Raw genomic sequence first — 15,873 nt, 5'->3', positions numbered from 1 at the left:
TCCCTGATCTCTAGAGGTAAGCAAGATATACCACTAAATCCAAATGAGATTACAAGTGCTTTAGAGAAGCAGATGCTCTTTCAGTGTTTGCAGAGTGACCGGTACAGCCACAGGATGATGGAAAAGTAAAGCTGCTGAAATTCTCTCCAGATGATTTGCCCTTTCCAGCTTAGATCACAGCTGCTCCTGAGGCTGCTGGGGAAAATGTCACAGGATTTCCTTGCAATGATGAGTTATCCAAATGTTGGTACAAGAACCAAGTGGTGACTACAGTTTCCGAATGCATCGAATTTCCAGTTTCTTCGCACAGCGACAGCCAAGGGCAGTAATTTAAGAACTGAGGGATCCTGGAGGCCTCAGCAAGGGACACAGCTCAGGCTGTTCCTCATCTGGCCACGGGATGTCTCTGCAGCTACACAACACTGCCAGGCCGGGGGAAGTTCTGGATGAACAGCAGCTCATCTCCCCCGCTCCAATTCAACCATGTCAGAGATGAAGCTCAAGATATTCAAAAGGAGGAGCAATACTTCATGACATGTTTAACCCAATCTATCCCAAATTCCCCAAAACAGGACAATGCTTCTCTCTCCTTGTTTGCTCACTCCTGCTTGCTTGCACTGGATTTTTGGGATAGTATGAGTGTACGTACATTTGAGTTGAATCATCTCACTGATCCCATGGAAAACATTTCCTTTTGTGGTTACATGATCACACAACCACATTCAGTGCAAGGGGAACAATGTGAATATTTAGCTGGCTTTTAAGGCAGGGGCCAGGGAAGAGAAGGGAAAACAACCCACAACACAGATGGTCCCTCTCTGTAGCAACTCATATCAGTCTGTTCAAGGCATCCCTCAAAGTCTGTCTCCCAAACTCACTCAGACCCTAAGCTGTATCACAAACAAAAACATGTTGTAGATTTCTCGCCTCCCTCTTAGTTGCTTTATCAAAAAGAAGAAATTTCAGCACCAGGCACTCACAGATGTTTTAGCTGGGTTTAACATAGTTAATACACAAGAGCAAGCAAGGTGCCAGCATCTGCAACAGGTCAGCACTTCACAGATTCCAGACAAATGTTTCACAGACTTATGTCTCCTCTTCCTGATGCAGCTCTGTCTTGGATTCAATTTCTTTTATTTTGCCAATGACTAAAGCAGAACTTTCAGCTACTCCAAACAATACAGAGGACAAGCTTAACTTCACACCTTCCTGTAGTTTAAACTTCATATGACAAGAGAAATACAAGATTTATCTGTGTGACAGTTGCTATCACACTCAGGAAACATGCACATGATGCTCAGGACTGCAGTCATCCAAGCGCTCCTGACAAGTGGCTGCAGCTACCAAGTGTCCTGGGATCACTGCCAAGTACCCCAGCATCCCCAAGAAAACCCAACATGAGAAGTTCTGGATGTGCAGGCTCCCTGGGGGGAAGTGACCACCATAAAAACAAAATATTCCAAGGCTGTGACACAAGAGAAGGAGCTGGGCATCAGCTGGGGACACAGTCCAAAGCCAGATATAATTTCTCCACACAATCTAAAGAAACAGTGATACAGGCAGTATTTTCCCATGTACAAGTGAATGTGAGAAAAAAAGTATTTTGTGGCAAGCAGTATTTCAGAGGCAACATTTTTAAAGAGGAAGATATCCACAGGGTTTGAGAAACAGACATTTCACAGCTCAGATACAGCTTAGTGTTTTTCATCTAACTCAAAGTAAAGGGTTATTACTAAACATGGACACTATCCACAAATAAAGACAGAAGAATCCCAGCAGTTTCAAACAAATATCAAGCAGAAAACTATTTGAAGTCCTGAATATTACTCATCCTTCATCTGTTAAACAAAGGCATGAGCTCAACTATTTTAGCTGGCTTATAAAATTCAAAGTCCTTCCAATTAAACTGTAAAATGTAGTGCACAATCCAAGAAATAACTTGAGGGAGACCAGTTCATTTAAACAGATCCTTTGGTATCCCCTCCACCACCACCACCATAGCTCAAACAGCAGTAAAACACCTGGGCCAGTTTAGCCTCCCCCTCCCAACAGACTGATCTCTCCTTATTGAGAAAATGCCCATCAAGCCAGACTCAGGAGAGGTGGGGGGTGAGGTTCAGAAGCAGAGTTATCCGTGACTATACAGACACACCACACCCCATATTTCATTATCCTCCCCAGTAACTGACTTGTGAACTGGAATAGAATTTGCTCTACAATATTTAAGTCTAGACACCTATCTGTTAGTGTATCTGCTCCAAGTCTGATCTGCATACTTCACTGTTCAAACACGTCTTGGCAATAAGATGTGTTCTCGTGTAGCAACACATATTTCCAAACAAAATTCAGCAAGACATTCAAGGTAACTCTGCTCTTCCTAGCCCAGTAAGTGGGGTACACCCTGCCCCCAAAACCAACAACACCCTCCAGCAGGGAATATGTCCCTCCACAGAAACAGTGCTGTGCTCTTGAAGACCCCGCCAGAGACCTCCTTAACATTACTGAATGCTGGCTGAAGACTACAGGTGTCTTACCAGACCAGCATCAGACCCAAGGAGATGCTCCTGCCAGAGAACAGAAACAACAACAGGAATAATACCCTCCGAGGGTGTAACTTAAGGGGACAGAAATCTTAGCCTTGGAGGTCACCACATGATGAGAGGTGAGGGCAGGCAGCTGCACTGCCATGGGTGTGAGAATTACTGTTGAGCACACCATGATGACCATGTCCCTATTCTCTATAAGCTGTCTTGTACAGGAACACTGGCAACACTTCAGGGCTCACTGGTAAAGCTACTTTGCTAAATAAAAAGGAGAATAAATGTTTTACATTGTGATATATCACACAGCAAGAACACTGACTGCCCTAAGCAGCTTGGCCATCCGTGTTTCCAGCACCGCCTCTCCTCCGACTCCAGCCCGCAGGCCCTGCCGTGACGAGGGCTAAGGCAGATGGCCACTGACGACTCTGGAGATGGGCCACAGGCGAGGGATAAATACAGACCTCAACGTCACGATGACAGAAGCTGGACTTTCCCTAAACAATCCCAGAGCACCCAGGAGCAAAGCACAAGAATAGAAAATACCAGTATAGCAGGCAAGAGGACTACAGCATTTGGTCAATTGGCTCCTGGTGAGCTAGACTGATTAACAAACAAAAGCAGAAGCATCTGTGCTGAAAAGCAGGGTTGTTTCTACTCATGCTGGACTGGATGAGGTATGAGAAGAAAATCCAGTCTAAGAAATGTTTAAAAATAAAAGAAAAAAAGGCATCTCCCACTGTGCTATGACATCAACTTCCCAGCACAAAAGCTGACCCCCACAGGTTTGAGACATGTCTGTCTAGTCAGCAGTAAATGGAGATGAGCCCTGGGACCTGGGCAGAGAACACAACTGTCCAGGAACCTGCAGCAACACTTAGGATGTAACCAGAAACATTTGGCCTTGATGGTATCCAGGAAGCTAGAAACTTTCCTAGCCTGCTTAAGCTCATAGCTTTGAATCCTGAGCCTTCTCATCCATCTTGTCCAACACTTGAACTACTACCAAATACTACTTTTTGGACAGGCTGCTTTCACCATGCAAGTGTGGCTCATCAGATTGAGGCCAGGAAGTAGAATACAATCTATACACATGCATCCAAAGTGAAAACAAAGTCTTAGGAAAAGCTGCTCAAGAATGCCAGCTGAGGAGGAGAATGCCAACAGTGAGGCCTGGGGAGGAACTGCAGTGAAAAAGAGCTTGGGGAGGACAATAGCCACCACCAGGCACGCTCCACCCTATGCCATGAGCTGAGCTTCCTTCACCAATCCTCCTCCTGCCTCAACAACAGAGGGGAAATGTACCAATGGCTGAAGAGTGCACAGGGAACGCGCCTGATCTAGTCTAAGATAGACTTGACTGAGCCTAGAGAAAGGGAAATAAAATTAAGCTTACAGTACAACTACTTAGGTATACCCCATGTTTCTGTCTGCTAAAGATCTGAAGAAAGATGACTCCTGGTTTTAGCTGAGAGAGTTAATTTTCTTCCTAGTAGCTTGTATGGGACTGTGGTTTGATTTGTGCTGCAAACAGTGTTGGTAACAGAGATGTTTTTGTTATTGGTGAGCAAGACTAACAGAATCAAGGCTTTTTCTACTTCTGACACTGCAAGGAGGCTGGGGGTACACAAGAAGCTGGGAGACAACACCACAACTGGCCCCAGGGACATCCCAGACCACATGGTGTCAAGCTAGCATAAAAAGCTGGGGGAAAAAAGAGGAAGGGGGGGAAAAATGTTCAGAGTGATGGCATTTGTCTCCCCAAGTCCCTGTTACTGTGATGAAACCCTGCTTTCCTGGGGATGGCTGAACACCTACCTACCTGCCTGCCCATGGGAGGTGAGGAATGAGTTCCCTGTGTTACTTTGCTTGTGCATGCAGTTTTTTCTTTACCTGTTAAACTGTCTTTACCTTATCCCACACTATTTTGTCACTTTCGCCCTTCCAATTGTCTCCCCCATCCCACAAGGAAGGGAGTGAGTGAATGAGTAGCTGTGTGGGGCTGAGTTGCCAGCTGGGGTTAAACCATGACAGACTATTTGTGCCATACTTCTATCACACTGATCACAAAGCTTCAGCACTTCTGCCAGTAGCCTGTGAGACCAAGAATTTTCTCCTCTTTTTTTCCTAAGAAAGGAGCGGAAGCCAAGCCTTTGCAGCTCTTTCTGAAGAGAGGCTGAGCCATGCACTTTTAACTCTGGCTGGAATGACAAAACCACTTGCTAAAACCAGTGCTTAGATTTGGGGTTAAACAAGGCTTTTTTTTTTTCTTAGAGGCCAGATTAGCAAGAATTGCAAAGGCCCTTCTGCTGTCACCTACGCATAAAGCACTGCATGCTTTCCGGGAGGGATGAGGTACTGGGAGTCCTCGTTAGGGATTCAGACCCAGGACACAGACAATACCCATTTTCTCACACTGGCACGCTACAGTGGTAGCCTCTCTGCCTGTTTTTGTCTCTTTTTTTTTTTAAGCCAACTGTTAGCACACAACCATGAACAGGGAAGGCCTGTCACATTCAGCAACATATGGAGCAGGTACTCTGCAATGTTTTGTGAACGTCTGTCATGCAGCTGTCTGTATGTGAGGGTAACCCAAGCCAGGACTCAAATGGCCTCGTGCAGCTTGTATTCCTGTCTGGCCTGATGCTGGACAAGCTGGCACTACTGTGATAACATCATGCTGGGGAGTGGTGGAGAATTGCACATAACAGGGATGATATGATTTAATTCCCTTGCTGCTCTTTTCTCCAGGCTTCCCCTTCCTCACTGGAGAAATGCAGCACATTGGCAGGAGGGCACAGGCTGCCTAGGGACCTGCCAGTCCTTGTCACTGCTATCAGTGTCACTGCAAAGGCTGCAAGAAGGACCAGCCCTGGTCTAGTCATCACTCTTTCCTCTCCAGTAGGGAGGGAGGATGAGCAAGAGGGAGCTGAGCTGCTGAACCCTCCTGCTGTACCTTGCCACAAATATACCCTTCCTCAGTAGAAAAGGGCACCTTCCTTCTCTGTTCTAAAGCACTGGCTGCAGTCCAAGCCTGAGAGTTTCCATAGCAGCAAGACCTGATAGAACATGTACAACAAAAGGTTGCTTTATCAGTACCAGCCCAGAAGACTTTTTCCCAAGCTTGTGCCTAAGAGAGCAGGGTCATCCAATATCGGCTTTGCATTTTATAGGAGAGATGAGATTATGACACATGCTTTCTAGAGAAGGGCTTAGGGAAGATCAATGCTTGTGAGGCTTCATTGCTCAGCTCTCCGTGAGCTAATTTCTGGTTTCACATAATTTACAAAGGAAGAAGTCTCCACAGGTTATTTTTAAATTATTCCAGTGCAAAAGCTGCCGTTCGGCACAGCTTTCCAATCCCATGGTCAGAGACAGTTAGAAAGAACATAGTTTCAACAGTCAAAAGCCACAACGAATCAACCTGACCCACCAAGAAAAGACATTTTTTGAATTCACGTTAGTGAAGGGGCTCAGAAACTCATCAACAGGCAGAATATTGTCCTTGCATTCAAAACAGGATGGGGGGAAAGGAAGAAGATTCACACCATTCCCATTGAAGAAGACTGGCTCAAAGACTAACTCAGACAGAATGTGTAACTCAACTTATGGACTGAACAAGCAATTTTACCTTCTGTCTCAAAAAATCCGATGTTTAAAGTTTTCATATAAAATAAAGCACACCCACTCTTCAGTCACAAACCTTGGCCTCTTCCCCAGCAGTGAGGCTTAAATAAGGCAGCTACATCCCTAAGAAAGTCCTGCACAATCATCCAGGTAACCACCGAAATGCCTCCCCAGCAGCAAGATGATGGAATGACTACACTGAGCTCAGTATGAGGAGGAGTCCATTCAGAAACTGCACTTTCATGTCAGCTGAGGTTACCAAATTCTACAACCTCAACAGTATCAGAAGGCAGGACAGATGAGCAGGTAAATGCACCACACTTGCTGACAGCAAGGGAATGAGTCAGAGCTCTGACTGTGATGGCTGTGCTGAACCAGAGTGCACAGTGAGCACTGCTGGCAGGAAGAGGGAGGTGTGATTTTGTGGGAGCGTGGGCAGAGCTCAGCCAGATGGATGGCACTGGGAAGGGCTGCTCAGCACTGGGGAGCTGCCCCACCAAAATGATGAGAATCCACTGCAATCAGGCGAGCAGGTCTAAGGTTTGTGCTACAGCAGGGGTAAAGAGAACAACTGGCACCTCCTAAGTTCTTACCTCATCTTCTCCTGGCTAAAAATACCCCAGGAGACCTTGGAGGCATCACGTTAGATGCCAAGGAAAACAATTTGGCCTACTCTCCTACAGAGTAACTGCTGGCCCCTGAGCCGAAAGGTGCTGCTGTCATCCACATGCACAAACACTTCTGGAGCTTGAGCTCCCACTCACACCTCCACACACACTGGACAAGGAGAAATGGTTGTGCACCAAAGTTGTGAAGCCTTGTGTCCAGACTCCTAGACAGTACAGACACGTAGAAAGCCGGTGGAAAAATGGGACACAATCCTTCCAGCTTCTATAGAGAGGAAACAAGAAGAAACTTCCAGCAAAAGCACCAGAGTCCCAGAAAAAGGAAATACCGGTGCAGCAGTCAAAGCAGTTTTCAGGCTTCAGAAGGTGGCTGACAGGAACTGAAAGGAATAATCAATGTGCTGCACCTTACACCTGTCACACAGAGAAAGCAAAGCACAGGTGCCAAAGTGAGGATTCTGCAACAGAAAAAACAGTCAACACCCCCAACTCAAGAGCAAGGCCACACACAGTTTGAGACCTTATGTGGGCTACCAAAAAAGAGAAAGAATGGATGTTTTCAGGCTCTTTGTCCTCCACAATCTTATAAGAAATAAGGGAAGATATGAGAAAACGCAGAAGAGAAAAAAAATCCCAAACTGTAAGATCTATTTGAAGTTAAAAGTCAAGCAAAAAAAAATTAATCTACCTAATTTTTTTTTTAATGCTTTCAGAATGTGTAAAACCAGTGAATTAAGGAAAATATTCACATGAACACCTAGGCCTCCAGCTCTCTGATAGGGAAATGAAAGTGAAAACATATACATCAGAAGCTTGGTCTGCCCAAGAAAAAAGTGGATATTTATACTTTATTCATCCACCATGTTCTCTTTAGGTTGGTAAATAACGGCAGATTTTGGGTTGAAAAAAGCTTACTTCTCTTGGTTGCTCTATAAAGTGATCCTCCACAATGGAACCAATGCCATCCAAAGGCCTGGCTTTAAAAAAAAACACCCAATAATATGCTGAGGTTCCCTAACTCCAGTACCCTAACTTCAGTTATTTCTTCAGACCATGATTACACAGGCAATCCTTTGACATCTTGGAACAGCATGAACAGCACCCTCCCACTCAACTCTGCTGCACTGGTACAACTGTTTGCAGCCTCACCATGAATCAAACTAGGGAACTGATCACAGTTAAAAATAAACCAGCACTTTGTTTTGTTTTTTTTAAGGATTACTTTTCAACCCAGGTCAGATCCCCAATCTATTGTGCAGCTGTACAAACAGTTGTATCAGCATAAGGTGCCTGAATTGATGATGGTTATCCTTGTGCCTAAAGCCAATGTTTGCATTCCCAGCTCACCTCTTGTTTCATGGCTGCTGTAGAACAGGATCACTGACTGAACTGAACACGTAGGGGACTTTACTGCCACTGCCTGCAATTGTGGAGGGTCTCTTTAATGAGACAAAATGAGGTCACACTGATGTCTATCCTACGACTAAGGCATGCCTACTGAGCTCCCTCGAGCTGTTGCTTGTCCAAAATTATATGTCATTTTTGCAGTCTGCATGCTGAAATAAACATAAAAACATGACTAACCAAGTCACTAATGCGAAATAACAGCTTTGGGCCAAGTTCTGAAACAAAACTCTCCCACAAATTGCATAACCACTAACTATCTTGGTGATCTTCCATTCAAGAAACACAAGCCTACGTGATGTGCAGATTCCCACTGATTTGAAGACTGACATTCAAAGAGGGAACAGGAGCCTATCTACAGTTTTGGCAACTCTTCAAATTGCAGCTGAATTTTTATTTGACTATGGAAATTCAAACAGAAATACTGAAAACCAGAATAAGCACTAAGCAATGATGCCATGCTAGAACGCTTTAGAAACAACCATGAGAGAAACAGACTGAAGTTTTTCCCAAATTACCAGCTCAAATACTGTTTGAAACAAAACCAACTGAAAATACCTCCTTTTTTGATGGCTGCCTGGGAGCCTACTGCAAAATACTTGGCTCTCTGCTGGTGACAGGTACCTGCATCAGACACACACCATCGTGAAAGGCCTTCTCATTGAAAACAAGGCACAAAAGATTAAATAACCATAAAGGTCTGACTTCTAGAATAGGGCAGGAGGCATGTTAATGAAACAGCTTTCTACAGTTTCTGTTGGGTCTGCTCTAGAAGGCAAAAAAAGATCAGTCTCTTAAGCTGTTTAGCAATCATTTTTGTAGACGTCATGACATCAATCCATGAAGACACACAAAACTGAAAAAATTGCTAATTGGCAACCTTACCTTTGTTTCTTAACATGCATCTCAGGCTATAGTTCCATGACAGCTTAAGTAAATCTAAGTCAGCATTCTTCAAACCTATCCTCTCTCCTGAGTCAGCACTGGCACTCACTGATCCTGCTCAGAAACCAGCCTGGCAAACAAGTTGACCCGGAAAAAAAGAAAAGTTGTTTTTGCCAATGTGGCTTCCTGAACTGGTTTAGTGCCAGTGCCCAACGAAAGTAAAAGGGGACAACCATTGAGCAGGGCAAGGGCAGGCACAAGAGTAGCAGAGCCAATTCCATTCAGCTCCAGCTGCCCTGCAAAGACACACTCAGAAAACAGTCTCACCCTGACTTTAAAGAGACCTGAGATGTCACTTGCAGCAGAAAGACCATTCAGTGTTTTCACATCTTCTGACATCATCTTTACACCAGCATCAGCACTCCTGCAGACAGCTAGATTAAGTACCCAATCTAGTAAGAAACCAAAACAGCAATATATAAAACAAAAAGCCTTCAGCTTTCAGGTCCCTAATACATCTGACCAACAATCCCCAAGCATCAAAAGATGAGATAAAGTGGGAACCAAGACACAGCAAAAGTCCAGCTCCAAGCAACTGTGAAGCTGCTCTCTCATTCAACATAGATAAAATATCACAACATAACTACATAATAGTTATACAAAACCACTTCGGTTCAAAGGATTTAAACTGTACATTAAAAAATCTGCAACCTAAATCTTCATGTTTTCATCTTCCAAAACACACCATTAATATTTAAAATGCCCTATTTCCTCAAAAATAAATCTTAAATTTATTTGATACCAGCATTACTTTCAGAGCAAAAGAGTTGCTAAAATATATAGAGGAGAGTGAGGAACAGCCTGTTGTGATTAAATAGGGCATGACAAACAGCAGCAGCATGCACAAGCAGTACTGGGGAGCAAAGCCAGGGGGAACAGTGACAACAACATTATACAAAAAACACTGATTCATGAACAACAAAGAATTCTTAGAAACTGCTGCCTGGGTAACATCCAAGGTTCTCTTTACCTTGGTTAAACTATTAAGAAAGTCACTTCAGAAGGCTGACCACTTCTGCACAACGAAGCTTTTTAGGAAGGAAGAGTTGATCCATCTAAAGGGCTCTGTGTAGGAAACCACTGCAGCAGTTTCTGTGAAGCAGTCAAGTTGCAACAACACTGAAGGTGACTTGATGCTGGAATAGTCATTTGCCCCTGTCTCACCATGAAAGGGCTCTTGTGCCAACACAGCTCCAAAAGCTGCACCTATGTATGCACCCTTCATCTCCCACAGACCAGACATGTCACCCATGGCTGCGCACAGCAATACCCTAATGGCAGGGACATTGTAGGGTCTTCTTCAGGAGAATTTCACTGAGCTTTGTTTCATGACTTTAGCCTCACACCCATTTCCTCATGGTCAATATCTGCTGTAGCAAGCTCTCATCACTGCCTGTAACACCTACACTCTGAACGTGTAGTGTTGAAGTAATTTAAAACACTGAGTTTGACATTCATCAAAACAGGGATTCCTGGAAGGCCCAGCTTTGCTTCAGAGATGCAGAAAAAACAATTTCTACTTGCCATCTTGCTGCCACGTGGAGAACGGCACACTTGAAGAACAGTTTGGGCCAATTCCATACAGAATTCACTCCTCCAAAATTCAGAGATGAAGTTGTGGCTGCTTCTTGAATAATAAACAAGTTTTCATTGTATTCGGATATCTTGCAAAAAATAGGTTTTTCAAAGAAAACTCTAGGTTCATGAGTAAATGCTACACCTCTGTCACAACACATCACTAAAATATCATAAATCACATGCAAGAAGTTAATCTTAACAAATTTCTGACCGCTGACAGTCACTAACATTGAAAGTATTGCAGTTTAAAAATCAAATACACATACTACAGGGTCTTTAAACATCAAGAAAATTTAGCAAAGCCATCATTTAGGACCGCATTTAGACATCTGAATTTCTCACAACTCTCCAACACAAGCAAAACACAGGTGCAAAAAAATAAGGCAAAGGTAAAACTGTGGTGAAGCTGCAGAGCAGTTAAGCAGAAGCTTGTGGTCTCCTTTAGACCAAAGACTGCTCAGAGTGTCTCATGAAATACAGAGCAGTATCTCCAAAAAGTGAGACTTCATAACTCTGTCATGCAAGATTATCAACCCATATACACACAGCTGTCTTCTGGCAGGTAGTCAAACCCGAGGCAGTGAGAGTTTTACAGGGGTCAAGACTCTTGCAGGATTCATCTAGATCTATTTTCCGCTGCTGTGAGATGAAATATGAAAATGGGAGAGGAATTGATCACAGAGGCAACAGAGCTTTGTGCAGGGATTGTTTCTCACCCCGCAAAAGGTGACCTTCCAAGCCTCTGATTCTCCTCTCCTTTAAGAGGATTATGAATCCTACCCTTGGGAGACTTCTGCTCAGCTACCAGCCCACTGCTATTACACATTAATACTATGTCTTGTCTCCTCATTCCTATCAGCAGAGAGATATTAGAAAAATTTGTAAGAGCTGATATATAAGATCACTGCTTAAAGACCAGACTTTTAATGCAATCTCTAACGCAAGTAGGCAAAGCCACAGCCAGTGGTGTTTGGAGGGGACTCTTCTCTGTGGCTGTCACACACCCAGCTGCAGATCTGCTTAGTGCTTCCCTGCTCAAATCCCAATTCAGCTTATCTGCACATGCAGGCTGCTGACTACCCTGGAAGCAGACATTTCATCAAGGAAAGACTGAAAAGCGGTGATCATCATATGCTGAAAAATTAGGGCAAGTCTAGTGAACGTGGTTCACAGCTCCTCAGCTCATGTACCAAACCAGAGCCTCAGCAGGCACTAAGCCCAGGTGGGCTGTCAGGAAGTGAGGAGCAGCAATGCCCTGCAAGAACACGCTGCCACCTCAGAGGGAAAGCCAAGGAGCAGAATGCAGCACATTCAGTTACATAAATCTTTCTTTTTCACAGACACCAGATGCCAAGAATTTGAAGACAACTTTCCCCTGTTCTTTTGGGTTTTTTTCACCTTCCAACAAAACATCATTTGGACACTTCTAAATGGAGTCTGCAAAGTAAGTCCTGAATCTTCCCTAGACAACATAACCAGGAATCATTTCCCTTTCCTCTTAACAGTGCACAGATGGATTGCTGCCGAGGAGGTGAATATATCTATTTTTTCTTTGTAAGGTAATCAAAGTTACCATGAATTCCACAATTAAAAAATTTGTGGGAGTAGACATGAAGGGAAATCTTAACAGGAAGGAACACACTGCCAGCATCTCTGTGAATGGAGATCTAGGATGAGATTAGACACACATACAAGCTAATCCTAATGGATACAGTCAGCTCCCATTTGGGACAAATGGCAAAGTATTCTCAGAAGAAAAAAAATACTGGCTAACACAACAGAAGATCTTTTGAGAAGTATCTGTAAGAACACTCTATGGTTTTGGCTGTTTCAGACTACACAGAGCAATAGTAAAGTGCAGCCAAGAGTTAAGAGTTTTAACCAGTAACTGTACAGAGAAGCTACAGGGTTAACCACAGACACACAAAAGCCATAAGGAGCTGAACCCATGAAGAATTATTACAAAAGCCATAAACGTAGAGGAGCTAAAATTACATTCCTTAGGCAGTTCTGATAAAATAAGAATGATCTATAGCTTTCCAAGAGACCACTAACTGAAAGGCAGATGTAAGCAGCCTGTGGTGAACTTGGATTTTTAGTACTGCTCTCAACTTTTAAATTATGATGCTTTTAAAACAGAAAAAACAGCTTTGGTTATAAAGTCAGTTGCTACAGATAATTGATCCCCACAGAAAAATACACAACTAGGACAAAAAATGAACTTCTAATTGCTATTTTTGATTTGGCAGTGACAAAAAAACCTCAAGACCAATGTTATGTAAGACCATTAACCTCTCTGCTCATAACTGGTGCCTTAATTTAGCACACTACCACACTAGATAGCTTAAACTGAATTCTTAATGCAAATGCATACCACTGGCTGCAGCAAGGCAGTAATAGCAGTACTGGAAAGGAAAAAAAATCCCAAAGCAAACACCATACACTGAATTTTGCAATTACAGTTCCTTGGGCACAAGTATATATACCTTAGCCTGACCAGATCTAATGAAACAGTGTCCTTTCCAGACTGGCAATTCCAAAAAGATTATCAGATGCTCCACAGTATTTTTGGAACACTGAAGAGAATTCAAAGTGCACAGTAGGTGTGGACTGATGGAAAACCTCCAGCTCACCTGTTATACTAACAAGTTTGTCAAACTCAAAGAGGCTGCAACCTGCTGAAAACAGAACTACTTGTGGCAATCACACATACACCCAACTGAATGAAAAACAAAACAAGGTAATCTTGAAGAACACACATGTGAACACCCCCACTTCTTCCCAAGAAAAGACAGATTAATCTTCCTCACTGATAACGAGCCAGACTGACAAATTTCAACCAGACAGCCTCTTAAATACTGCCTTCCATCCAGTCTTATCACATTGTGGCAAAGAATGACATTCAGGAGGGAAAAAAAGACTGATTAAGAGCCTACTTTCAGAAGCTAATGTCCTGCTGTGTGGAAAGAGCTCTATGAATCACCCGTTCATCCGCCTCTGACTCCATTTACTCTTCAGAATTCCCTGATGTGCTTGAATTCATACTCCACCCATGCAGTCTGTAATGTCCCAACTTGCATACACGAATACTGTGGGAGAGTGTCAAAACACCCAGTAAACTTAAGCTAAATGGCCTCTAGTGCTCTTCCTCATCCATAAATCCGATTATTTTATCACAGAAGACAATGAGGTGCGTCAGACACAACTTACAGCCAGTAAATCCATACTAACTGTTCCCAGTCACATTCCTTCACATGTTTCACACAGGAAAGGTGTACCAGAAGGACCTGACTCATGACTGTCCCCAGGACTCAAGTGAGATTGACCACCCTGGATTATCCTTTGGACCTATTTTGAAGACATGTGCCAGCACCTCTGTGACTTTCTCAAGACGGCCAAGACTCGCACCACTGTTACTCAGGCAGCTTAGCACCATCAGGTCCCATAGGCTCCCATGGCTCAAATTCTCTCAAGTAATTCCCCACTGTTTCCATCTGCTTCTGACTACTGGTTCCTCTTTGAACCTTGTCTCTAGTCACAGATGCCAGGAGACCTTGCAAGTGAAGACTCAGGCAGAAAAAGCACCAAGTACTTCAAGCAAGTCTGTGCATCACTAATCCAGCCCCCACATTCAGTAGAGTCGTCGTTTACCCTTTTACTACCAATGCAGAGATAGAAGTTATGTCAAAATTATCAGGGATGTTGCAATTAGCACTTCCTGTGAGAAAGTAGCTGCTTCCCCATCTCAAAGGCAGAAATGCAGACTAACATGGTCAAGTTTGTTCTGTCTGTATTCCAGGTTGTCAAAGAAACCCCAGGTCACTTTGCAGACATAAAACAAACTCGCTGGAGTTGCATGACCCCATTTCTAAAACATTTGGCAAAACAACTCCCTTCTCACTGTTGGCCAGGCTGAGTGTATTTAGCAAATGGAAGTTAGGTCTGTAAAGTGCAAACCTAGACCCTCCTGAAAATTCCTAAGAAAGTTTCATGGAGAAGCTTCTTTCCAGCTTTAACTAAGAATAAAAATCTAGATGACAGAATCCGGAACTAAGATTTTCACCCAGGTAGATGCCAACTGTCCAGATTGCTCTTGAACTGAACTGGGGATGTTTTGTGATGACTCCATTTTCTCACATCTTTAACATGCATATCATCTCAGTGTATCAGACGAGGGGGAACTGCAGGAGAGAACTCTGAGCTGTTGCAATGCTCCCCAAGAAAAAGGAAAGCCAAGACATGGGAGGCTTGCAGCCCAGCTCCCTGCTGCAGGCTCCTGGCACTGAGCAGGCGTCTCATCGTGCCACGCTCCCGCTGCCAGAGCGGCGGCAGTGCCTGCCGAGCCTGAAAGCCAGCACGGAAGTGTCACAAAACCAAACAAAAGTACTTTTTATCAAACTCCACAACTCGCAAGTCTCCCCTGCCCCCTTCTGGGAACAACATGGATTTGAAAACTTCAGTATCTTCTTCCAATGATAAAATTGTTTACTTGAGCAAACAGCACAGAAAACCAGAAAGAGCTTTCGCCTCAAGCATGAGTCCCTTCAGCAAAGACATGGATTTTATTAAATGCATCTCCTTCAGCAGCAGAGACAGACTCAAAATGGATTTTCTTCACCCATACACTGAACCCACTGACAGGAACTCTTGCCTGCCAGAAAATGGCCGGACAACTCACTACAGCTCAATGCTTATGACTGAGCTGATTCACTCCTCAGGTCACGATGCACATGCGCAATGCAGGCTCCCTGTTCCTTACCCCAGTAACTCCCCTACTTATTTCCCCAAAATAAAAAAAAATAAAAAAGAAAGCATAGAAAAAATAGCAACTGCAGCAAAACTTGCATTATACACATTAACTGCTCATAAATCTTCACAAGTCACAGAAACCACATTCTATTAAGCTGCTGACTGAAACCTGAGTTAAGCAAAAATCCCTTTGCAGTGACTTGCCACCCCATGTATTTATGTTGACACTTTAAATGCAAAGGACAAACTGGCCTCATTAGGGCCAGAGGAGAAAAGCTCTCCTGCCTGCCTCTTCCTACTGCTGCTAACAAGGAAAATATCATGCTACTGTTTATACATACAATTTTCCATTTCACAATGCTTGAAAACAAAAAAAAGGTTGCACATTACCTTCACAATCCTGC

At 43.7% G+C, this 15,873-nt stretch overlaps 1 protein-coding gene across 5 annotated transcripts in view; it reads right to left on the bottom strand.

The window, feature by feature from the left end:
* Nucleotides 1-15,873, bottom strand: part of IP6K1 (inositol hexakisphosphate kinase 1) — a 37,121-nt gene that overhangs the window by 8,995 nt on the left and 12,253 nt on the right. The window lies entirely within an intron of this gene.

This window comes from Lichenostomus cassidix, chromosome 12, assembly GCF_008360975.1.
Source record: "Lichenostomus cassidix isolate B80296 chromosome 12, HeHo_3.0, whole genome shotgun sequence".
In the NCBI taxonomy this organism is placed as follows: Eukaryota; Metazoa; Chordata; class Aves; order Passeriformes; family Meliphagidae; genus Lichenostomus; species Lichenostomus cassidix.
This window is presented reverse-complemented; position numbering and strand designations above follow the sequence as displayed.